Below are 27,726 nucleotides of genomic sequence, written 5' to 3'. Positions count from 1 at the left end.
CCAGCCCCTTAGCAAAGATTTGACTCAGATATAAAAGAGACAATTATGTGGTCTATTACCAATTCTGATGGACCTTATGGTATTTAAATGAACAAAGCTCTCTTTGTCATTTCATTAACATGATTCCTTTTCAGAGAATGAGCAGTTCTCATCTACTTCCTCCATTTTGGGAAAACAACCCAATTTTTCTCGAGCTCATTTGAAAGGGAGGAGGTTGTTGCTCTCTCTGTAATTGACTAAGCATGTGTATGGCCTCAGAGTGCACCTGACTCTGCAGCTTATCCCAGCCTACACTAGTGCAGAAAGTGGGTACGTTACATTCTAGTGGAATAACTAGAGGTTTAAAAAGCACAGAACACAATAAACTATATTGATTTATAATTCCATGGCATTTGTTAGTTTGTTTTTCTCATTCTTTCTCTTTTTCCCCTCTTAGGGAAATGAGATGCATAGCATCTGTGGCCAGAACATACTGTTCTGCACGGTTCAAATTTAATATCCTGAGTTTCTTCATTTGAAGTTTATCCCATTACAAGGATTTTAGTATTTGCATATTATTTTTCCTTGTTCATTTTAAAAAAGTAATTTTATACATTAGATAATCTACTGATTAAAACGGATGCATCCACATTTCCCATATTTAAAAAGCATGACAATCATAAATGAAAATAATGGATCCAGGTGGAGAACAGCCTTTTCTAATACTTCATTCTGGCCTATTTTAAGAACTACTTAGGCATGGAAGTATCACTGTAAGTACACCATTGTGTATACTGTATAATATCATATGATATATATGATATCTATCCTTTTATTACTTATCATGGTGTTGATAAACCCATGTAAAATGCATAGTGTTGATAAACCCATATAAAAACCTGGGGAAGATTTTTATTTCGATTGATATCTAAGAAGAGACCTCCTCATGCATGGTCTCTTTCTTTAAATTTCAGTGCTGCTTATATAAGATACCACTTTGTAAAAAAGCATGGAACCATATACTTGAAGCCTACTCTCTCTGTATGAGTCTTCCGAAAGTGAAAGGAAGAAGTCAAGATTAGGCGAATCGAGCTTTAAATAAAGCAAGGATGCAAATCTCTGTACAACTAAGTTCTTGAGTAGGGATGGAAGTGAATGTTAAATGTGCTATTGCAGACACAACTGCAGAATTCTTTGGGGTTACCTAAGGTTCTGGATTACTTCACCTTGGAGCTTTTGCTTAAGATATCTCTTCCCTGGGATTCTTACCTTAACTAAATCCTATCTTTGGGTGGGGGGAGTAGTGGATACAGATTTTGTGAGACCTGAAGGTTATGCAGGTCAGAGGGGCTTATTTTAAGAAAAAAAATTACAAATACAAAAGGTATATTGGAAGTGAATACTGCTTAAGAATAAGAAAATAAATTTTAAAAATTAATTGCAGACTCGAGATTCAGGTCACTCTCTTCCAGGATCTCTTTAGAAAATTTAGTGCAAATGCTTAAATGGAAGTGATTATCTTATTGCCTCTTGGATTTTCCTCCCTCACTGGTACACCCTCAGCCCCACTGGGGCCTTCTCAAGGGAGGAGCAGGAAAGCTGATGCTTCCTTAGTATCATGGCAAATCTGCCTTCCAGTCACACTTAGTCCTTTCCTGCAAATCTTCCCTAAAAGCCTGATTTCAGTATCCCTATCCTGAGCTTCCATAGCGTCTTGTATCTACGTGCATCATAGCACCTTGTACTGTAAGTGTGTGCCTCATTACAACAGGAATCTTTAGGACAGGAAATCTGAATCATTTCTCATTTCATCCCCCATTTCTAGCACAGTTCTTGGAACATACTATGTTCTGAATTAATCTTTTACAACAGTGAATAGTTCTATCTGCTTGCCATGTGCCAGGCTCTGTTCTAAGCATTTTACATATATTCACTATGTCATAGCTACCATTGTCATCAACACTAAATAGAGGAGGGAACTCAGGAGTGGAGTTGAAATAACTTGTCCAAGGCCAAATGGCTAGTTCAAGTTGGAGCTAAGATTCAAACCCACACAGCGTGTTAATGCAGTCCACGCTCTTAACACTAAGCAATACTGCCTCTCAACAGGCAGAGGTATATGGCAGATACTTTGTTCACTTCTGTTTTGAGTGGCATTAGAACTCTATGCCTCAAGGCATGCGTTTGTGCCATGACTAGGTCCTAATTATTTAAGAATTGATAATCCAATTTGTGGATTTTTGAAGACTTGAAGCCTTTTCACACTCCTACAGCTTCTTGCCTGTAGGGAGCATTTACATGCTTATTAGTACTTCCCCAGAGATGGAGGCCAGAGCAGGGAGGCTATTACTGCCATTATCCTGAACATCGTCCAGTTATCCTTCATGCTGTTGGGGACTGGGAAAGCTAATGTTGCAGGAGCTTGTCCCTATGTGTGGATTCCAAATAGGACACAACTCCTAGTTATCTATACTTACTCTATTCATCCCTTAAGGGTTGATCACCCAGACCGATCCTCATATTGGAAAGATGTGTTAAGTACACAAGTGGAAGCTCAGAATATTCACCTTAAGTAGATTTGAAAGATTTTTAGTAGAAGAGTAACAGGATAAAAACTACATTGAAGAGGATTAGGAGATGGACTGCAGAAGAGAAAGAAGTAGAGGACAAGGAGATCAGTCACAGGCAAGCCGATATTCCACTGCAGCAAGCTTCCAATGTGGACATCTGCATTGCAAACGTGTTAACCATTTTCTGAATTTTACTGGAATATAATCACTTGCTGAAATTGATTTTGTTTAAAATTTTCAAGTCCAATGAATCTCCTAACAATTTATTTTGAAAACCTTATGAAAAATCTTTAGTTTTGAAGATAAAATGTGCATATGCAATTGGGTTCATCAAAATAGTAATTTACACTATGTCTCCTAGCCAGCAAGCAAAGTTTACTAAAATTTCCCTATACCAAGGTTTACTTCTCCTATGCAGAATTTTCTTTTTATAAGAGTAAGAAATATTAGGCCATAGAGGAATTTTTCTTGCAATTACAGGCATCAAAAGAGGGATGGCTTTTCTATACAAGAGATAGCTTTTGTGATTTTGTAATCCAGACTGTATATGTTTCATGCAACATTAATCTGTTAATCTGCCTTGTTTTGCTCAGATGAGAGGTTTTATATGTTATTCCCAGGAAAAACTGGTGACCATAACTGCATAATGAAGTTGAGTTCCTAGCAGCTTATTAGGATTAAGTTCCTGAAATTTTTCAAAGCATTCATGGAGTCTAGCAGAAATGAGCAGAATTATTTTGCAGTAAAATTTCATTCATTTAGAAGGTGCTCATTTGGAGTTAACGATCATGTGGCAATAGCTGGTGTGACCTTTAATAGGGCACTGCCTACTCAACAGTTATATGAAATTGACTGAGGAAAGCAAACTCTTAAACCATCTGTTATTACTTTACAGGCACCATTTTAAAGGCAGATAAATTAAAATAATTATTAGCTCCCTATGTAAGCAGTTATTCTAGAAAGGGTTACAGTGTTACTAGCTTACTTTGAGTTACTTTGTGCCTTAAAATACCAGTTTGCTTTAATTCTTGTAATCCCAATCATTATCACTCCTTTGTTTGATGTAATTTATTCTATATTGACTTTTTAAAAGATAGATTTTGTCCATATTAAAAAAGAAACAAAACTTTCTTTAGCAAATATCCACTGGCATCATCAGCAATTATGCACTGGATACTTTTCAAGTATGAGACTATTTTAGAGACTTCAAGGATGGGTTTTATATGGGTTTTTAGTGCTCTAGCTAGACTGTCTTTTAGAAATCTGGACGTTACCAGTTTCCTTGTCCTTTTGTCCATTTTCCAGGTAAGAAATGCTCTTTACTGAATGTGGGATCCCCTTTGTGTAGCATGGCCTAGAACTCAGTAGATGCTCATTATTTTTCTTGAAAATGAATGAGTGATTGAATAAATGGGTGATTCAGGCTTTTACATGTTGTGCCCTAAATCTGAAGACAATAACAGAGAATACAGATTCATTTGGCCAAGAAGATCCTGGCATGGGATTTCAGCCAAGCAGAAAGGAGCTAGCAAGTAGCAAGGGGTCCAGGCAAACAGGGATGTGAGAGATGGCAGGAGAGTAGGCAGGCATGAGAGTACCACATAGGCAGAGAGGTCCCAGAGGGATAGCAGGACAGGTACCATCAACAAAAGGTCCAACTATGGGCCCATAAATGTCAGCTACACACAGAAATCAGTGAAAGGTAAATAGGAGAATAACCCCATGCCTGAGAAATTCTGCATTCATTCATTCAGCTTTTCACTCAGTGGTTGATCTTAACTACTTTTTTAGTTCTACCATTCACCAGATTGTATTAGCATCTGCCTAGAACATATTACAGTGTTTGACATTTGATAGTTATTTAATAGATGTTTATTAAATAGAACTGGTTGAAGATAAATGACACAAAGTGAATACAGCTGAAGTAGGTCTGGAAAAAGACAAGAAAACCTTAGGCAAGGTGCCCATGTATGTAGTAATCAGGCAGGAGTCACTCCACATCTTTCTTTGCTTCATATTAGTGACACTGAATGTGTCTGTCCTTACCCAGAACATTTCTGCCATCAGGAACGATATCCAACTTTCTTGTTACATCTTTTAACATAATTTCCCATTGTCCTCTCCATTCCTAAAGTAGAAGAGTGAATTTGAGCTAGGGAAGACTGAATGGCACTAGAAGAATTGGACTCAATGTGACACACTGTCATGTTCCCATGTGGACTCAGGAATGATTACAGTGGAATTAATTATGACTAGAAGAACACAAAAACAGACAGCATTTACTAATTTACTATCACTCTCATTTTCATCAGCTTATCTGTGTAAACATGTAGGTGAAATTATTAGACCAGGCTACTACAACTACATTCAGTATAGGGAAGAAAATTGTCATTGTGTTATCGTCATAGTCTAAATCTATGTCTTGCACAATGGAAACTGATTGAGCATTAGTTGACTTGAACTGAGTCTGGAAAATGCATACAGGTCTAGAAGATGCCCCCTAAACCAGTAGAGGTCACCCTATCAGATTAGCTATAGGCACAAGTAGGGTAAGAAGAAAATGGAAGGAAGGATGAATCAACGTGGAAGAAATGTGCACTATAAATCATGAATTGGGATCAGAAGAATAGAGAGAGTAGCCATGGATCAAGAAGATAGAGTTCATAATAGAAGTGCCCTGTTGATCAATTGACCAGATCATTTCATTCACATTTCTGACTTTTGGTTTTGATAATGTCAACTAAGGACCATAATCTGCCTGCATTTGTCCAAAGAGATAGCTCATATTCCTATTGAATGAGAGTTAAAAGATGACCTAAATTTCTATGCCCCTTTGAAGTAATAGTGACAATCTTGTCCATTTCTAGAAACTTCTGGTAGTTAAGCAATATCGCACCCACGCAAATCTCAACTCTCATGATGCTAATAAGTACTGAATATTTATGGTCAGTAGCTTTATTGTTCTTCTTCTGAAGCAGAAAATTTACTGTTTTGCATAATGTGGAATTGAAGTGTCCTGGCTCTTTGCAGAAAATCAACTACATCAACATGTTTCAAATATAATCTGTCAGAATACTAACAGTTTTTTTGAAAGTCCTCTTCATAAAATTTCACTGATAATAACTTTATGACAATTTATGCATGATACAGTAAAAAAAAAAAAAGGAAGCCAAACCTACTCCTATAATAAAAAAAAGAGACAGAAACACAAAACAGTGTATAATTTGGCTCCTTATTCTACAACATAGACCAAAACTTTGTAGGTGTTCATACGATGTCATGAATAAATAGTTCCAAAGGCCAGGAGTTTAACTTTATATGCAGTTGTTCCTAGATTTGATCTTTGGCTTCTCTGACTGCAAAATCATTGTTCTTTTTAGAGTTATTTTAAAACTAGAAAGACTTAGTTTGGAAAGCCATCTTAATTAGGAAAAAAAGAAAATTCTTTCTAAGAAAAAGGACTTTCAGAGTCTACTCTGGCATTTTTGCCAAAGAATACTGAGTGTACATTAAAGGCAGGCAACTGAGCCTTAAAAAGATAAGCTGAAAACATTTCTTTTTAAGATTCTGCTGAGGTTAATTAAATGGTTGTACTGGTGAAAAGATCAATTCAAAGGATAGTTTACATCTTTCTTTTCTCAAGAAACTCCAAGTCCTTCATGACACTACCTAAGAGCAGTAACTGCAAAATACCAACCGAGGAAGTATGACTATGAAGCAATGGAACAAATACATTGTCCTCATATCATGATGAATCACCTATGCTCTTTCTCTAAAGTGCTTTTAATTTACACAGCAGAAATGAAAATTAAGGGAATGCTTGCTGGAGCTTAAAATGGGTTGTCACATACTACAGTAAAAAGAAGTGTTATGGTGGGAAGAGAAGAAAGGCCAAAGGTGTAGGAGTCACAGCCGCTAGATTTCAAAGCTGTTCCTGTTGAACTCAAAGATGGGTGTGAACAGCGCACTGCCTTCTCTTGGCTCAGAGAAAGGTGCCTAACAGAACAGGGTTCTAATGACAATATCTAGTTCCTTAGCTTTCTATACATATGTACACACACACAAATACCCTTTCACATCTCCCTGCCAACCCACCAGAATGTGACAAGTATACACATAGATACACACACACATCAAGAATATACACATGTACACAAATACACATACCAGCACATTCACGTGCACACATATCACCTATGAATTGACCACAGTGCATACCCATTCACTCACACACAAATATAAGTACTCTGGTACGTACCACACAATTGCATGTCCATGCATGTACACACACAGCACACATGCTTCATACAGGCACACATCCACAAACACTCACAAGTGCAACACACACATCATGCACACATACAGACCACACGGAAAACAACACTAACACAGAGATGCACACACATGTCTTGGGCAAGCACCCACACATACATCAAGTATGCGCACATGCACCTAGACCCACAGAAAGATACACTCACACATACAGGTGCACAAACAACAAGAAAGAAGACTCTAGACAGATTAAATATATCTCTACTGAAATTTGGGAATTTTTAATTTATAAAGAAGAGAAATGGAAATTAATACAAGAGGGATGGAATAGACAGGTTTTTCAAGGCCCCGAGACTTCCCTTTGCAAAATGAGATTACCATTTTAATTCAAAAGGAACACAGTATCAATGCCATCACAAGTCATGGTAGGTGTGTCTGACTCCAAAATGCCGGGCGGCACTGCTTAATCCTCTAGATACACAATTCAGTTCCCAGCTGAATTGAGCAATTTGATCAAGGTCACTGGGAACAGTAAACAGTAGGAGTCTGACCTATGTTTGAGCATGAACCACAAGTCCACTCCCTTAAGTTCACTTCAATATTTCATTTCATAAACAAGGGGAAAAGGATTTAACAGAGATTTCTCTATTTAAAATTCTATTTAATTTCTCATCATAGATTAGAAGTTTGACAGAGATGAGGTGCTCATAATTTATTTACGATTCTATTGCATTTTAATTGTGTCCAGGCATACATGGAAGACTGAGAAACGTGCTTTTATGTTGTGTTCTCTGCATGAACGATGTCTGGCTAGCAGCAGATACACTCTGAGGATGCAAACGGTGCTATTTGAAATATGATTAACAAATGTAAATGAGAAAGAAAATGTTTTCCAATGCTCCATCTTATAATACATTTTAATAATTATTTTTGTGTGTGAAGAAAAACCACCACTCTGTTGGCATGCAGACATAAAGCATAATTCCTTACCACCCTCTTGTGGTGATTTTAAGGAACAACCTTCTGATCACTGAATATCTTCCACCTCCTCCCCTCTACGTAACAGTGAGCCTCTACAATCTTTTAAGGTGAATCAAAACAAACAAACAAACAAACAACAAACAAAACCCTGCGTATTTGACAATTTTGGTTCTACAAACACGGTAATGTCACGTGCTACAGCTGTAACTAATCCCCTTCTGATGCCAGCATGTTTCCTGAACCCCAGGATAATTCATACATCATATACTTGGATTTGTTTTAAATTATCATTCCATTAGAACTCCCTGTTGAGCTTTCAAGAGTGACCAGAATTGTATCGTACTCTTTCTAATCACATTTTTCTCAGTATTTACCAACAGGACATTCTGGTCCAGGAGAGCTGGTTCCACTTCTGTGGACCTCTTCTTTGTTCCTCATTTCATGAGGGTCCCTTCCTGCCTCATCCAATACCTATCCAGATCTTTACTGACCAACTCAATGTGACTTTCTTGGATGTATCCAGCTTCCATGAATCTGTGTCCTCTCTGTTTGATGGCCAAAATATAAACCTAGTAAATGAATCACTCTACACTGCTTTAATCTCTACGGCATCCCACTCATACAACCATTGCCCCCTGCCCCCAACTATGTGTCTATTATCCGTCTACCTACCTACCTACCTATCTACCTATCTACCTATCTTTGGTGGCAGAATAATGGTCCCCCAAAGATGTTCATGCACTAATCCTCAGAACTGTGAATATGTTCAGTTATATGGCAAAGAAAAACTAAGGATGCTAATCAGCTGACATTAAAATAGATTATCCTTGATTATCAAGTGGATCCAATGTAATGACAAGGGGCCCATAAAAGTAGGGAAGGAGGCAGATGAGGGAGAACAGAGATGGCAGAATGAAAAGAATTCTGCACAGCTCTCTGGCTTTGAAGGTGGAGGAAGGGGACTTTGAGCCAAAGAAAGCAAGTAGCCTCTAGAAGCTACAAAACACCAAAATGGGTGGTCCTTTAAAGCTTTCGGAAGGATTGTGGCCTTACAGATACCTTGATTTTAACCCAGTGAGACTCATTTTGGAATTTGGCCTCCAGAACTGTAAGGTAAAATATTTTGTATTATTTAAGCCACTAGATGTATGGTAATTTGCTCCAGCAGCAGTAATAAACTGATTATTTTTCTATGGCTCTATGTTGGCTCCACTTGGGGTGGTCATGGGGGTAGTGGGAGGCAACACCAAGAGGAAACATCACAAAAAAGTGACAGTTACTGTCTTGCAAGGGTGGCTCTGATCTTTAAAATTAGACAGACCTGGCTTCTACTGACTACTACACATTCAATTCTGGAACATGTTGCTGAGCCTCTCTAAGACTCACTCTCTAAGAACCCACCTGGTTCCCTCACAAGGACAGAAGGGAGGATTTACAAGGTTTTGTCCTCCTAAGCTTGTCTGGATATTAAATATGTAAAGTTTTAAGTGCTAAGCCTTTTGTGTCCCATTTAGTAAAATGTCTCCTTCAAAATCTACCTGTTTAATTTTGCATGGACTGTGCTGCTCTTCAAGAATTTATAATGGAATAGGGACTTGTCAAGACTAGAAATAGATAACAAACGGAGTATCTATAAGCTAGATGATCAGCTAAAAGAAGGTATCACAATTATACAAAAACTCACTGATGGCAGGTGCACGTGAACTATGCATGTTAGCAGAAACAGCACTGCAGCCTGCAGGTTCCGATCTCAACACTGTCCCTCTTAGCTTCAGCAAGCATCGATGGAGCACAGATTTACTCAAGGCTGTGATGCTTGAAGAAGTCATTTTTTCTTCAGGAACCTCTGTAGAATTGGAAAGACTGGAGCTGCCTTCAATGACATCTTCCCATCCCAGACATGCATTACAATACTTCTGTGTCTTCTAGATATAAAATAATTCTGATTTTAAAGAAATTTTAGGCTTCTGGTTTCAGCTCCCACAGGTAGAGAGCTCAGACATCACACCTGACTTATGATAAGAAAAATTTAAACAAGCTGAAAAATCGATGACTCTTCTTAGATTCATCAAGTGCATCCAGAGAGGAACACCTGAGATCTGGTTACCTGGAGCAGTAGACGCTGAAGCCCTACACCTCTAGGAACAATTAGATGTAGATTCTGACTAATTGCTAGAGGCTGAGTATGAACTAGTGTGAGAGTAAGGAACCCTTGGGGGCTGCACTATTGGGGGTCTCACATTACAGGGGCATTATATTTAGAAACTCCACCTGGTTCTCATGGTGAGCATCTGGAAAGACATTTCATGACTCTGGCAGGAGGAAGGGAAGAACAATCATTTACAAATAGCCCAGAGCCTTCTCCATAACAAAGGCTATTAGTCCAGGCGAACGACTTTGCTAAAAGTTTATCTCAGTAAGAGGGTAGGGCATTTCTCCTGCTCATGCTCCCTTTAGCATAACTGTCTCACCTAAGGGGGAAGGAAATATATTGGAAATGCTGCAGCCAGGAAAGGGAATATGTGCAGTGGGAAGAAAATCTGCACCAGAAGGCCACAACCCCAGGATACAGGCCCCCTAGAATACTGAGATTTAACTGGAAGATCATATAATGCTTTCCTTCTCCTACACTTACACACCACCTGAAGGCTCCAATATGATAATGGCGAATTAGAATGGAAAAGAGCTGCAAGGAAAAGCTCCAAGGGCCTTTGTCTGAACCTAAGTACTTAGGGAAGCCCAAAGGCAAGAAGGAAGACAAAACCAAGATCATTAGCTGAATTTGAGCTTCTGGCACCTATAGCTACAACAAACATTAAATACAGCTTCACTTCTAGTGAGATCACAGTAAATCCTCACATGGTGGGCCTGTCTACCTCAGTTCCTACTATCCAATACAACATGTTTGACTTTCTACAAAATATTATAAGGCATGACAAAAGAGAGCAAGAAAACACAATCTTAAGAGACAAAATAATCCTCAGAATAAGATTCAGATGCCAGTCGAATGTTGGAATAATCAGAGAATTTAAAATAAGTATAATTAATAAGATAAGGGCTCTAAAGGAAATGGTAGACACCATGTAAGAACAGACGGGTAATGTATACAGGACAATGGAAGTTCTAAGAAACAAAGGAAATTTTAGAAATGAAAAACACCGTAACAGAAATGAAGAATGCCTGTGATGGGCTCATCAGTAGACTGGACATAGCTGAGGAAAGAATTAGTGATCTTGAATATAGACCAACAGAAACTCTCCAAAATAAAATGCAAAGGAAAATAAAACAATTTTAAGAAATCAGACCATCCAAGAACTGTGGGGCAATTACAAAACTTTTAACACACAATATCAAAACACCAAAAGGAGAAGTGAGAACATAACAGTAGAAATATTTGAAGCAAGGAAAAAATAAAAAACAAACTTTAAACAAAATTTACAATTTTACATATACCACTAAGCAAAGTATCTACCAAGATATTTCCAAAATCAGTAAGTGACAATGTGGGCACTAGAACTGGTGCAGAAAAGCCTGTATTTCTATGAGTAATGAACTCATTTTCACTGCAGCAGAAGGTAACAGAAAAGGAGCCTAGGAAGGTAATGCTGGGATGGCAAGTTGGGGTGAGAGCATGGAGGATCATGAATACTAGGCTATATCATTCGAACCTCAATCCAAAATCTGTGATAAACTTTTTCCTTAGAAAGAAATAGTAATAACACATTTTAGAGTAAGACAAGGCTACATAGCCTTAAGACTATTAGTTGTTACAGCAAAGATCCAGGAAAGGGACAATAAGAACAGTGTCTGTGTCAAGAGTTAAGAGAGGTAAGGAATTTTACCAGAGATGGTTCATGAAGTGAGTCCTGCAACCAAGCCATAACAGTGATAAAAGTAACAGATGAGCAAAATGTAATCAAGTAATAAATTCAAGTTGGGAAATCATACTGACCAGCATGAATATTAAACTACTTTCTAGCAAAGAAGTTAGCATTCCAAATTCAGAGTTTACAGTACCGTGAGTAGCAAAAACGAAGCTATTTAAAACTTCCTGCAGAGAGCCCCAACAATTTATAAATTCATAAGGAAGTATATTCTTAACTACTCCTATGCCCTTGTAAATCACAGAGAATGTCATTCACATGGATAGTTCTGGAAAATGCTGATGGTTGTTTTTAAAATTTCTGTCGAGCTACCATTAAGTCCTCCTATCCCAGAAATACAGATGCCATGGGCATCTGATATCAGCCTTGCTGACTTCAACACTCTAATTACTACTTTTCTTTATGGATGAATTAGTTGAGTAGCTGTGCAATTTATCCTGATTGATTGTCATCATGGCACAACATTTCCAGATGGAATAGTCAATGAAATGCATTTTTAGCAATAGCTATTCTGGCTTCCTTCAATATACATGTAATGTCAAGGCCTTATAGATATATCTTGCATATTTTAAGGCAGCTTTCCTCAAGTATAATATCTATAGAGGTTATTTGAGTAAAAATGTTTATACTTGCATCATTTGGATGATGTGATATATACAAGCAAGATGATTCTGTGGCCAAACGCCCTTTTCTTGCTTCTACTATACAGAATTGTTAACAGCCTGGGCAAAGAGGTTACCAATAGGTGACCACGTGGGCCAGATCCAGCCCCCAGGTGCGATTTGCATAGACCATGCAATGCTTTATTACTTTTTAAATAAATAAAAACATTATTTTTAAAAATAACAATTTTTTTTTCTTTTAAGATTAGCAAGTTGGGCAACACTGGCTCTGCAATCCTGTGTATCAACAATGACTCCATCAGTCTCCACTGTTCCCCAAATGCATGCATTTACCTTTAATTCCTCTGTCCCCCGTACTTAAATTACTTGCCAGCTCCTCTATTAGGTCTTGTATTAGTCAGCTAGGGAGCTAGGGCCACCATAACATAAGACCACAGACTGGGTAGCTTAAACAACAGAGATTTACTGCCTCACAGTGCTGGAGGCTGGAATTCCAAAATCAAGGTGTTAACAAGTTTAATTTCTTCTGAGGCCTCTCTTCTTGGCTTGCAGATGGCCACCTTATGACTATGTTCTCCCATGACCCTTCCTCTGTGAGCATACCTCTTCGTATAAGCAACCAGTCCTATTGGATTATGGCCCCAACATCATGACCTCATTTATTTAACCTTAATAACTTTTTAAAGCCCCTGTCTCTAAATACAGTCACATTCTCTCCCTGCATTTGCTGAGCTGGTCCTGGGGAAGTTACTTATTCTTTCAGAATCTGTAGAGTGACCTGATCTGTAGAGTGACCATGTCATTACACTAAATGTCACTTAGTCCAGTTCTTGGTAATTCAGGTATCAGGAATTACTTGGGCCCTTGTTAAAAATAAAGATTCTGATTCAGCCGATCTAGGATGAGGCCAGAGATTCTGCGTTTCTCACACACTCCAGGTGAGGCTGATGCTATTTTTCTGTGGACCACACTTTGAGCAGCAAGGTCTGAGAGGACTAAATGAGTTATAGGTACAAAGCATTTAGGATACTGCCTGCCCGCACTTCACAAAAATCTAAAAAGCCCTGGCTGCAACTCTCAGCATTATTGCAATGGAGCTGATTATAAATCAGTATGATATTCCTCTAAGGGAATACTCGGTGTATCTCAGTTGTGATTTTCCTTTGTCTCCTTGCATTCTACTTCAAATTCATGCAGTTTTGTTATATTTTATATATCCTTAGAAGCTACTTCAGATCCATTTTGCAAGAAAGGAAGATTATACAAATTAAACACATTGACTAACAGAGAAAGGGAGTATATGTTTTTATAATTAATTGAAAATAATGTGCTCATAAAAACTAAGTCAGAAGGCCAACTGTAATCACCCCTGCTCTCTGATCGTACTTCCAGCAGACCACACCCCAACGTACCTGGGAGGTGACGTCATGCCCATATAGCTTTATCATGCCTACTCTCTCATGATTCCTTAGTTTGCACACCAGTGTCCAGTTTTTCCAAAATTCTTTCAGGTCCTTAAAAGGTATTACTTTTGCACATGTCTTGGCCTTTGTATTAGCTATTTTGTCCGGTACTCTCTTTATCCTTATCTCCCTTCAGATCTCAGCTCAGATGCCACCTTCAGTGAATTACCTGATCTCCCTCTTAAAAAGTTATTAAAAGTTATTGCCCCTCTGGGCTCTTGTAGCATCTTTTGCCTACCTTTATCCCTTTGCTTATAAAAATGTATTTTAACTGCTTCTTTACAAATACTAATCTGTCTCTTCCACAAATCTGTAAGTTCCAGGAAGGCAAGAGCTTACAGCCTCAGTATTTCGACCTGTGCCTGATATATGGTTGGTATAACAATAAAGACTCATACATATATGCTCTGTTAATGAATGAATGCATGGATAAGTGGGGGAGTGGGTAGGAGGATGGATAGATGTCTGGATAGATGGATAAAAAGGCAGATGCCCTCTTTTTTTTTTTTAAAGATTTTTGACACAGCATTTGTCAGCAACAACTTGAATTAATTTGTTCAGCCTGGAATATTCAGACACAGTAATCACCTCAAAATCTATATACCCACTGGTAGTACCAGTCAGCCCATCCCTTTGACCAGCTGAGAAGGATGTTTATGAATAATGTAATTCCTAAATGGGTTTTAGCATGTAACAAAAATTTGTCTGGGATACCTGCCATGAAGGGGTAATGGGTTAACTTATTTAAGTTCAGTTCAACTCTCAGATTACAGCTTCACCAGAGTCACCAATCTAACACATTTAGAGATGTACATAGAAAGAAAAAAGCAAATACTGAGGAGTGAATCTACATGAACTCACCGTCATTACAGGGAAAACACATTCAAATTGTACTAGTGACTGATCATACCTCAGTCTCATCATCTTCAACATTCAACAGAGAGAGAGCTCATGATCATTACTAAAATAAAAATAATGAACTTGTTTTCAGCGGGTAAAACATGAATTCATAATTCATTGCTCAATTTAAAATAAAATGTATTCTTCCTTTTTTGATTGGACAAATTGAACGCTTATCAGTAATGATGTTACATTTTCAGAGAGTGATAGTACCAACTTTAATCAACACTCTGAAAGTACAGTATGCATTCAGAGAAATATCTTAAAAATTTATCCTGAGGTTTTTATCTTGATTAGAATTATAACACACTCGATTATGTAGGACAGGAACCATTCAGCATGTGCCTTGAGGCATATTTAGTTCCCCAGGACTTGTGATAATGAAGATAAACAGTTTAACCTTTCCTAGACTTAGAACCCTGGTTACCACAATGTCGCATTAGGAAGAAACACACCAGGAAAAGCATGGGTAAATGTATTATAAAGCACCATGCCTCTAAGTGGTGCCCCAGATCCTTTGCTTTTACACTCTGATTTTGTTTTCTCGGCACATTCTGGCTACTTTTTAATAGTCAGAGAACAGTGCTTTTGTGAAAGATCTTTGCTACCGTTCTCAGCTTAAGTTTTAAGAGTTACAATCACTTGCATGCTGACAGAGTAGCTTCCAATATAGTTTATAAACTGGAATTCTGTAGGGACATAGATTGGGATGCTTCCTAGCACTTACAAGGGTTTCTAAAATTTGATTTGCAATTATTGAGAACTGCATTTTTGGAAAGAAATAAAGACAGAAGACAGAGGGAGAAGAAAGATATCACACTGTTTATGATTAGCAAATTCTATAACAAAATAAACAAAAGTGACGACTTATGGTCATCATATGAACCTGATGATAACAATATCCTGGTGCCTTGTGTTAATAAGATGCAGCCTTCGAACTAATAATTTGTCTCTGCCTCTCTTGAATGACTTTCAGGTAGAAATAAGTCACTGGGAAAACTTGCCTCTGATCTCCACTCTTCCAGAGGCAGATGGTCCACTGAGGGGCAGGTTCCTGCTTCTGTTGTTAGGAGAAGTAGGGGGAAGATGATAAAGCACATCATAAAGCTATGGATAGAGAAAAAAACATTCTTTCTCTGTGGAAGAGCCACTGAAACTCCTGAACTGTAACAAGAACTTTGCTGGAGACTCAGAAATAATTGAGCCACAGTCAGATGTTCCAAGATGGATCTAAGGTTTTCACTCATTCTAAGAGAGAAAAGTAAGACCATTCTGCCTTGGAAATAAAAGTAGGTGAGAAACTTAGCAGAGACAGATGGTGATGCCCAGTGGTTTCAGAAAACAACACACTTTTCTTAATAAAAGGCCTAAGTTTGAGTTTTTATTTGATCAAACCACATGAGTGGGTAGCTAAGGATTGGCATCAGTCATTTTAGCGTGATTCTAAATGTTCTGATTCAATCACAGATCCTAGAGGATTTTGTCACTGTATTATCTTGTAACATGTAAACTAGCTCAAGAAATATAGATTGGGAGTACCAGGCTACCATTTATGCAACACAATTAGGATATATTAAAAACTGAGAATGGACAAGTTCCTAAGAAGTCTAAATAAGGTAAACAGTGCCATTATGAACAACAATGAAACAAGTCACTTTACATATTAAAATAAAACAGTATACTGTCTTAGACTTTTATATCTATACCTTTATGACTTTCATAAGGTACTTTTGCCTTCATAAGCTCCTTCCTCCAAAAAATATTAAAATTAAGTTTTATGACTGTATTGTCATAAAAATGAATATATTGATGATATGTATTATTTTCTTTGACCCCAAAGTCCATTTTTCCCTCTCATTAAAAAGTGAAAATATTTTCTTGGGACCCTAAAAAGTATTATGGGCCCTGGGTGCAAGGCAGGTACGTCGTGAACCTGATGGGGATGTTGGCCCTGCTTCTATACACCTGTATCCAGAGACTAAGGATCTCCTTTCCATCCACAATACATAATTCTCAAGCCCAGGAGTCACATTATAGGAAAAACACACTAGATCCTGAGATGCACCCAGAAAAGAACATTAATTATAATCTCCAATGTTTTTTCCTCCAAATCCATTTTATGAAGCTTGTTTGATTAGCAAATATGTCTGCTACTCAAGGCAAGTTTGCTGGCTCCCTTTGAACAAGTTGGTCTTCACTAAGAGTCCTCCTAAGGAGCCTCCAACACTGAAGGATCCAAATGTTCTAAACTCTTCCTACTTTCTGTGCACTCATAATTCATCTCTATATCACAGCACTCACTCATGAAATCAAAGCAAAAAATTATCACAACCAGCAGAATGTCAGCCATACAGAGGCAGAAATGGTTTTTGTTTTGTTTTGTTTGTTCTGATTTGTTCACTGATACGTCTCAAATACTTAGAACAGTGCTTGCATACAGTGATGATGCATAATTGAATAAAGGAAGTACAATTAATTATACTTCTTTAAAATCTCTTTATGCCCACTCTCCATGCCTGTTAGTTTATCCCACCATTGTCCCTTTCCTCGGTGACTACACCTCCCTCCTCTCTGATCTCCCCTAGTCTTCCCCCTATGAGGCTACCAGAGGGTTCTGCCCAAAGCTCAATTATGATGATGTCACCATGTTGTTTAAAGCCTTTTGGTGGTCCCCTATATTCCAGAGAAAGTAAAAAAAAAAATCCAAGCTACTTAAATGTAAGGTATTGAAGGCTCTTCACAGTCCAACACCAGACAATATCTTTGATAGAATTGAGAATCTGCTATGCTCCCTAGTCTCTAGGCCTCTGCACATGTTGTTCTTTTGCATGGGTTACTTTTTCTCTAGCCTTTATCAGTCTCATCTCCCTCAACTCCATATCTTTCCTGGCTAATTGCTACCTATGCACTATGACTATTATAGCATTGATCTATCATTTTTAGCAGTCTATCTACATTCATTATTGGGAAGAATGTGGGAAATAAGATATTCTCATATACTACTCTTGAGAGTTAAAATTTACATGTCCTATTTGGAAAGTAAGTGGAAATTCACCCATCTTTGATCCATTTATTTTATATATATATATACATATACATATATATATATGTGTGTATATATATATATGGGACATACTTAAGTGTGTTGACTACAGCATTTAGGGTAGTAGTAAAAGTTAGAAACAGCATGAATGTATATCAAGAAGAAAATTATTAAATAAAATTGGGTATAATCACAGAATGGAATGATACATATAACAGTTAACATCTTGAAGCAGAGAGATCATGAAAAACATTATGATGATTGGAAGGAAGCAAATTGCCATATGATAATTACCCCATGCTACTGTTTGTGTAAATAGAAACCTCACAAACCAATACATTAAATGTGGTTTATACAAATGCATTTATGTTTGAAAATACAGAAATTGTGACGGAATGACATTAAATGACCCCTTGATAGAGGCTGCCTCTGGGAAGGAGTGTAAGGGAGTAGTCAAAGAGAATTTCATTTTATTTACAGCATTTTAACTTATTTATTTAAAACATAAATTGAAGTAAAGCACTGGTGATGGAAATGTGGGCACTGGTTGGATAGATTATACAGTTATCTATGTCTTTCACATTTTCCTCGAAAAGATAGGATGAACAAAGTGTGGGACCCAAACCATGCTCTCAGAGTTTTGGAAACATAGCCTGGGAATGAAAAGAGAAAGGCTACAGGATAATGCAAAGGACAGCATCAGACCCTACCAGGGGGAGTGCACGGATGTCAAGTAAGAGATGTCTATACACAGGAGGTATGCATGTCCTTCACGTTACTTTAGGGGACGTCATAACAAGCTTGAAGTGTTTGGAAAGGCTCATGAGTACTGTGAAACTTGTGGCTTGGGAAAGTAGAAGGAAAGAGATTGCTATGGAAAGAAAGGAATAAAATTGGCAAAATGATGTTTGCTGTTGCTGAGACTAGAGAGCAGAGAGGCAAACAAGCTGCCTCCCAGGTCTGGTTATTACAGATAACAGCTTCCTGAATGTAAGAGTCGGTGCATTGAATATACAAGCAATCAATCAGTAGTCTTAAAACTATAAAACAACAAAAAAGCATCCATAGCATAAAGCCCACAGGACAGTTACTATGCTATCATTATTGACAGGTTTCTAAAAAGGAGATCAAAAGAAATTGTATTCAATTATTTTTTATAGAAAATGAAAGTGACAAGGATGAGAAGCATGCAGTGTGTAGTTTAGATAAAAGAAAAGAAGGTTTTCCAACAAGTGTACATATTCCACTGACAGAAAGAAAGAAGCAAAGGAGAAAGAAGTTAGGTTGTGAATTGTGAGGAATACATCAATTAAAACAGACTGTGGATCAGTGGTGTGCTTATATCAAAGACAGTACAGTTTTAACGAGATCTGAGAAGGATCCAGGGTGCTAAATGACTCAGTGATTTTAAACTGGGACCTTCACAATCTATTAATTTATATACTGGCTATTATAAAATTCAGAAAACTGTCAGTTACTATCATAACACTATTGTTTTTACACTGACAATGACAAGCTTACATTTTAAGAACAGTAAAAAAAAAGTGAAAATCTGTTGATTATAAGGGAATACATTCTATCAGATCAACTCTCCCACCAAGACCAACTAGAAAAACTGTATAAAACCCAAGAAAAATATGACTGAAACCACTGAGAACATTTGGATGCAGTCAGGACATCAGGAGCCAATATCCTGGAATAAAGTAAACTAATTGACATAAATGTCAATTTTGCCCAGTATCCAAGGAGTCTGCCCATTCTTAAGTGGCACAAAGAGAGATTATGCTGTCAGTGAGAGTCTCCTGGCAGACCTTTCAGCTGTCTCATGAGAATGGGAAGAAAACTAGGAAGGGTCATGTCCTTACAGAGAAGGAAGGTGCACAGAAAGGAACCCAACATGTTTTGCCAGTTTTCCCTGAGATACTTTCTAGTTCCCAAGTGGAGCATGGCAAGAAGCTAGAAGCTGAGCAGAAAATGGCGGAAAAGTGATCTCAGTGTGGTAGGGAGTAAAAATGGAGTCGAGGAACAAACCAAGTAGAGATTCTTCTAGTAAACATCCCAAGTGTTCAGCTGTAACCCCTGTAGAGCAGACAAAGATTCCAAGTCATCAAGTCACCTCAGACCCTGAGTGGATTGAGGCAATCTGCTCTGACTGTGGTTCCCTACCATACCTTAAAATTTTTTCATGCACCATGTCTAGCATTAAATAAAATGATTAGTTGAACGAAGGAAAAAAGACCAAGAAAAAAAATTATACAGTATCAACTAAATCATATAGGATTCAGACATTAGAATTAAAAGTTAGCAATTTAAAAATAACTATTATTATTATGTTCAAGAAAAAAATGAGAAGACAGAGACTTTCACCAAGATATTCCAGACTGAAATACAGAGTTAAAAAAAAAAGAATGGAAAATACAGAAAGGAGCATAAACACATAGCAGGTGACATATGTAAGTACAACTGGCATTGAAAACATCCAATCCAAGAGAAAAGAAATAATGAAATAGCTATAATTACCAAGACTTTTTCAAATCTAAAGACATCAAGAAGCTCTACAAACCACAAGGAAATACATAGAAGAAAACTGTACCTAGGCACAACCCAATAAAATGGATAAAAAGACAAATAAGAGATTAAAAAAATCTTAAATGAAGCCAGAGGGGTTAAAAAAGAAAAAGAACAGAATCTTCAGAGTAGCAGCAACAAGGCTGCTAATTTTTCAACAGGTTAAAAAAAAAAGAAACAAAGAAAAGAAAAAATGGAGAAAGCTCGAAGAACAGAAGACAAAGAATGACAACATTAAAATGCAAAAAGAAGTAACTTCTAATCTAGAATTCTATATTCAAAGGAAATATAGAAATAAGGTAAATAAGGTAAAATTAATAGATATTTTGAGACAAAATCTGGGATATTTTGTCCTTACTAGACTCTCACTAAAAGAAATTTAAAAAGGGATTCTTTTAGGCAGAAATGATCTCAGACTAAAACACAGAAAGTCAGGAAGCTATGAAGAGGAATAAAAGGAATAGAAATAAAAAATAGAATCACTTTTCCAAAATGATAACAACAATTATAATATCTTGAGGGTTTAAAGCATATGCTGAATTAAAATTAAGGACCACAAAATCACAAAAGGTTCATGTGTTCTTTGGTCCTGCTATTGACTGGGAAGTGGTAAAAGCACTAATTAATATTAGGCTAATAAGTCAAATATGCATATTACAATATCTAGGACAGTTCACAGGAAGAATAATAAAGAAGTGTATAACTAACAAGCTAATAGAAGGGCAAGTGGACTAATAGATCACTCGCTCAGTCCAAAAGAAGGCAACTAACAAGTAAAAAGACTGTAAGTAATTGAGAGGAATAGAAATGGAAATGTGATACTCAGGTATATAAGTAATTAATTAAATTAAACAAAATAAATAATCCTATTAGATGGCAAGTGTTGCCAGTTCGGAAAATGAGCAAAACAAATTATACGCTACCTAAATATAAGGACACATACACTGAAACTGAGAAAATGTAAAAAAGTAAATTATGCAAACTAATCAAAAGAAAATTGATGCAACAATACTATCATCTGACAAAGAAGACTTTAAGTGAAGAAGCACTGGTGGGAAAAAAATGAAGCCATATCTCCTATAATAAAAGGATCAACACCAGCAAGATATAACCATGGTCTTATGTCTGTCTATTTGCTTCAAATTATCTGGCTTTTTCTCTCCTACCTCTTATTTGATTTGGAGTAAACTGTGATGGATCAGAAATTAGATTATTTGTAAACTCCATTATTCTTTCAGAATAGAATCAAAGATTCCAATGTCAATCTTGAAAGCATTGTCTCTATTGGGTAGTTACTACACTTTTAAAAAATTGTTTCTTAGATGATTTTTTTCCTAGAAAAAAAAGACCCTAAAAATTGTAACTTCTTTGGAGCATTTCTGGAGAAATAGAATATCTAGAAAAAAAAAAACGGAAAACAAGTTTAGAGATACAATTTTACAAAAACAGTAATTTCTTGTTCTAACTCAAACTGTGATATTTGTTTATTATAGGACAATTGAAAATGTAGAAAGTAAAAAGAACCATATCAAATATCAAAAGTCACCAATTAGATGATCCCAAGCAGAACCCATAAACATATTTGTTTATTTTCTTCAAGATTATTTGAGAGAGAGAAAGTGGGAATCATATTAAATATACAATTATTTATTCTATTTTTTATATGGAGAGGGAACATCCACATTCACTAAGTCACTTTTGAATATATAAATTTTAATGACTGTACAGTATTTCCCATTTGACTCTCCAAATTTGTGTCTCATCTTTCCTATGTGGATTTCTTTCTCTGAGGATAATCTGTATATAGGAGATAAAACAGCTCCCTTGACCTCCGGTTTCAGCGGGCAGGACAAAAAAGAAAGGACAAAGCCTGAGGTCTGGGAATTTTATTCCACTAGGCTCTCCTTGCTGGGTCAACTCTGATTGGTTTCTCTCCTTGGAGACCCTTCTCTCCTTCCAGATCCTGATTTATTGCTTCCTCCTCATTCCAGCATTGATTCTTTTTGGTTTACTTTCCCACACTTTACTAGACCCTCCTCAAATAACTTTGATATGTGGTAACTATCTATTTTCTCCACGGTCTTGGGGTGGCACAATATGCCACTATTAGGATATATTCTCATTTATTTCACTGTTTTCCTCATGCTTTACATGTAGGATTTTCTTGATTATTTTGAATCTAAACACTGTGGTAATGAGGATGTTGATGCATAAAGTTCTTGTGGACATTTTTGGTTATTTTTAAATTATATTTTCTAATTGTTGTTATGTAGATTCTTTACCACCAACATCTACCAACTCTGCTAAAATCTTTTATTATTTCTAATAGTTTAACTGTAAAGTCTCTTAATTTTTATGAAAATTATCCTATCAGCTGTAATAAGATTTTTGTTTCTTCCTTTCCAATCTATTTGATTCTCATTTTTGTTTCATATCTTATTGTATTGTTTAGGACATACAATAAAATGATTGCAGGCACTTTTCATGGGCATATATTTCTTCCTGATTTCAGAAGGAATGCCTCAATTTTATCACTAAATATAAACTGTCGCTTAGGATAAATTTCAAAATGTTGAATTATTCAAACAGTAGAACTGTTGTAAAACCTTTTTGGTATATATTATGAAATTTCTTTCCAGAAAAACTGCAATATTTTACATTAATGTCAATATTTTCTCTGAATGCCTTTTTCCATACAATCATGCCAACATCAGGTGTGAATTAGATATCTTTTGATATTTGTAACCAGGTTTTTTAAATCTGTAAGTCTTTATCATGCTCATGATAAAAGTTTAAGTATTACAGAAAAATAAAATCTCCCTTCCTACCTCCTGATATTTCCATTCTCATCTGTTAGAGATAACCACTCCCAGAGTCATTTACTAATCTATAATTATTTGTTTAAAAATAATGTGTGCATTTTATGGTAGCTGTTTTAAGAGATTAAATTAGTAAATTATTATTTAGATGGAAAGTAGAAATTATAGGTCTTAATTTCTGATGGTTTTATAAAAAGACTGTATTTGATCCATGTTAAAATGCATTTCTATAATGCTAAAATGGTAGAAATAAAAAAAATAATTCAAGTGCACAGCTGAACATTACTCTCATAATTTTCAAATGAAAAAAATGAATTTCATTGACATGGAAGACTTAAAACTCTCAATTAGACAATGAGACAATGAGTCATATAATTGAGAACAGAGATCCAATCCCAATAAAGACCAATAACCTTTCTTTGTTCCATGGCCATGCCTAAACCCAAATTTACTACAGGAGGAAAAAAAAGGATTAATTTTCTGCTGATAGTCAAAACTATTATCCTTGTAGAAGGCTGACAACATATTCCATTTACTTTAAAACAAATATTAACTTCACTGTTTCCTAAACCCATAAAGCCATATTTTTAATTTTTAAATATTTCAGAAGCATTTTAATCATTGAGGTACATTCTTTCTTTCACATACAAGCCTTCAAAATTACTATAGAAATGAGCCCCAAGCTTGGGTCCTTTTTCTCTAACATAAATACTAGAAACTAAAAAAATAAAATAAAAATAAACCATTCCACTCTACCCACTACACTTAGTGAGATGTTTGTTCCTAGCAGCATAAATGTAAGTCGTAAAAAATACTAAATGTTGACAGCTTTACCCTCACCTGAAATTTACATTAGGTAGTCACTGGTCTATGGAAGGTACAATGTCTATGAGAGAACTCATCAAAAATATAGATATAAAACATATACCTGCCTTTTGTCTCAGAAGGCTGCATGACTTTCATTTCATCCCATAAATAACGGAGGCATCAGCACATTTATCTGCACACAATAACAAATCCCATCCTCCTGGTAATTGTAAAAACACTGAAGCCTGTTATTGACCTTGTGTAAAATATAGGCACGGGACAAAAAGACGAAGAAACTTTTTGTCTGTCTAAATCCACTTCTAAAGCCCTATCACATACTTTGAAAGCCATTAAGCCAAAAGGCAGTGATGTGAAAAGACAGAGGAAAAATATATTATCGAATAAAGCAAAACAGACAAGTTAAATCAAAAGATGCATTCATCCACACCATGTCATTCAATGTTCCTATTTTCTCTGCTTAAGTTGTTTTTGAAATATTTGCATTAAGAGAAGGCTAAAATCTTCCAATATCAAAGTTATGACTTAACACTGTTACTTCCCACATTTCTTTTACTTTGCTAGCTCATTTTGCAAATGAATAATTTCTATGGATTATGTTTTCAAAGCATAAAACTTTTCCTATAATGTTAGAGGACACATATTCTGATTAAGTTATACTGAAAATGATTAGCAAATACTTATTGATCACCCTTTGCAAATACTTATTGTACCCTCATCCTAATCTCTGACAGTCCCTGGGCAGGGCTCTAAAACTACAACACTGTTCATTGCCCTGGGGAGTATGATACAAATACACTATGGATAAATGACATGATGAATGATAAGTCATTAAGCCCTCTAGTAAGCAATACACAATAATTGTCATAATAGTTTGGAGAAGGGAGAGATAAATACAAACTACAGCAGGGAAAAGAGGCCCTTTAAAGAGAGGTCAAATTTGAGCTAGTTCTTCAAGATTGGCGTAGGATGGATGGAGAAGACAACAAACACTAATTCATGACAGACTGATTGAAGGGATACAGTGTGTGGAGACGTATATAAACTTAACATCTGTTCGAAGGACAAGATGATTAATTTACTTGGGGGAAGAAAGAGATCTGAATTTGGACAAGGAGTATAGTAACCAACTACTATAGGTCTTAAAAGATAGGCTAAGAAGTTTGAACTTGATCTGAAAGGTGAGGGTGCAAAAATATTCAGAATGTGAGTCTTAATTTGCCCTTCTAGAGTAGACATTAGTTTTTTAAGACTTTACTTAGAGCAGTTTAAGGTTCACAGCAAAAGTAAGGGGAAAGTACATTGGTTTTCCATTTACACTCTGTACCCCAACGTGCAGAGCCTTCTCCATTATCAACATGACCCACCAGAGTGGTACATTTTTTTACAACTGATGAACTAACATCGCCACATCAAAAACACATGAAGTCCATGGTTTACGTTAGGGTTTGTCTTAGTGTCGTACATCATACATGACAATTTGATCAAAGTGCTCCGTTTCCCTGAGGCCAGGGAGAACCTAAGACTCCTTAATTGTTGGTACTAATAAATTATCAAAATTTGCCTATAAGGTCCAATGACTTTCGCCGTCCTGGGTACTGGCAGCCATTTGAATCATAAAGCCAGCAAGTGAAAGTGATCTTGAAGATAAACTTCGGGTATAGGAGGTAGAGTCACTCGATTAAAGTACTGCCAAAATTATCCCGACAATGATCCTGAAAATATTTTAATTAAAGATGAAGTATTTAATGGAAGGTATGATGAAGAATGAGAATAGAAAACAGTGCCAGAGAGCTGAAAAGAGAAATAGCATAAGGAGAGACAGAAGGATTAACTTAAAGCAGGTGGAAGAAAAACTCTCTCCTTTAGCTAAAATAAATAGTTCCATAAATACTTCTTAGAAATCTAACATGTATCAGTGCAGAGCTAGAACATTTACAAGTTTTATCTGAAATAATTCTTGTGAAATCAGTATTAATTTTATTTTTATAAAAGATGAGGAATAGCTCAGAGAAATTAAAAAAAATTATTTCAGATCCTGTACTCTTTCAGCACTATCATCCATCTCTCTCAGATGAGATGAAACGTAAGAGAGACAGACAGGGAAAAATCCCTAGCCTAGTTGTATTTACATTAAAAATATTGATTAGGAGTTACTACCTAATTAGTAGTTTAGTACTATGAAGAATTTAGCATGAAACAAATATTTTTACTACTCTTCTTATTTTGAAAATTAAAATTGCTTTTGTACTTAGTAGAAAAAAGTCTATTAAACTTGATAGCAATAAACCTGATACAATTAAACTTTACTTTCAAGACTAAGGCTTGACAAAAAATAATTTAATCTACTGTGCAGTAGTGGGACATTAACAAGAGAAAGAAATACATTATTAGTGGAGTCCTAGAAAGTGTTTATAATGATACTTGGATCACTCAGAAAATAGAAATATTGACAATTGTTTTCTTTGGGTATTTTAATTTTTCTTCTTATTGTTTCAGATGATTGAGTCAATAGTGTATATTTTATCAAACAATTGTCAATTTTTCACCTCACAGTGGCTGGAAATATGCTTAATAAATATTTGCTGGCAGAATGGCACATTGACTGACAGGCTGTTGGGCCAGAGATAATATTAATTCTTCCAGAAGAGATAATTAGCTACATAGCTTAGATAAATAGTTTAGAAAAATGGCATTCTTTTGTTGGAGATTCTGCGGGCTCATCATTTTACTGAGTAATTTCCCACATTCTTACAATGAAAGAATTTCAAGATCTATGCCACCCCTACCCACAGCCTCTTCTCTGACCTTACCTTCACCCTCTCTTTCCTTCTGTTTCTCCAGTCCAGTCACACTGGCCTCCTTTCCCTTCCCAAAAGCCCAGACATGTGTAGTATTTATGGTGGAGTTTGCTGCACCTATTTTCTCTGCTTGGAATATTCTTCCCCCTTTCTTTCCTCCTTCGATCTTTGCTCAAAGCCCATCTTCTCAAAGAGACCTATAAGAAGCATCCTATTTAATTTTGTTCCCAGCTGCCACCCCAACCCTTGGACATTTCTATTCCTTTTCTCTGTCTGCCTTTAATTTTTCCTATAGCACTTACCATCATTTAACATTATATGTAGTTCACTTAAATATTACATTTGTTTATTATTTTTGTTATACTTGTAAGCTCAATGAAAGCAGGAATCTTTGTCTCTTCTGTTCACTGATGTATCTGGAGTATCCAGAAGAAGCCATATGTTCAAAAAATTTTTTCAAATGAAGGAAGGAATAAATAATGGTAAATAACAATGGTTAATGCTTTCCAAGAGCATTTACTTTCCAAGGGAATTAAGTGTTAAACTACCTACTAAGCATGATTGCAATTTTCTTTTTCACTTAAGTCTCATAACAAATATTTGAGGAAACAGATTTATTTAATAATTTGCACAGATTTTCACAGCTATTAACTAGATGTCTAACTCCAAATCCCTAAATACTCTCTACAGATAGATATAGTTGAGGTTAGAACATATGGGAAAAAAAGAAGAAAAGAAAGGTGAAGTATTTAATCAAAGGTATGCTGAAGAATGCCCTCTCTCCCTCTTTTCCTCCCTTCTTTCTTCCTTTCTTCCTTCTTTCCTTCTTTTCTTTGCTCTTAGTCAAGACATACCAATGTCCAAAGGCAAGGTTGTGGAAAATGGGAGTTATTTACTACAAAAGGAAGGTCCTCTTGGGAATGATATGGAATATGATCAAATTTCTATTTTAATTCGGGATTGAATGATGTTCTATAGCAATAATTCTGGGAGAAGAA

At 36.2% G+C, this 27,726-nt stretch overlaps 1 protein-coding gene across 6 annotated transcripts in view; it reads right to left on the bottom strand.

Moving 5' to 3' along the window:
- The window catches only part of CHL1 (cell adhesion molecule L1 like), a 560,006-nt gene that overhangs the window by 312,027 nt on the left and 220,253 nt on the right, over positions 1–27,726 (bottom strand). The gene's annotated exons all lie outside the window — the stretch shown is intronic.

Source organism: Vicugna pacos, chromosome 17 (assembly GCF_048564905.1).
Source record: "Vicugna pacos chromosome 17, VicPac4, whole genome shotgun sequence".
In the NCBI taxonomy this organism is placed as follows: domain Eukaryota; kingdom Metazoa; phylum Chordata; class Mammalia; order Artiodactyla; family Camelidae; genus Vicugna; species Vicugna pacos.
The sequence above is the reverse complement of the archived record's forward strand: the minus strand, read 5'-3'. Positions and strand labels throughout refer to the sequence as shown.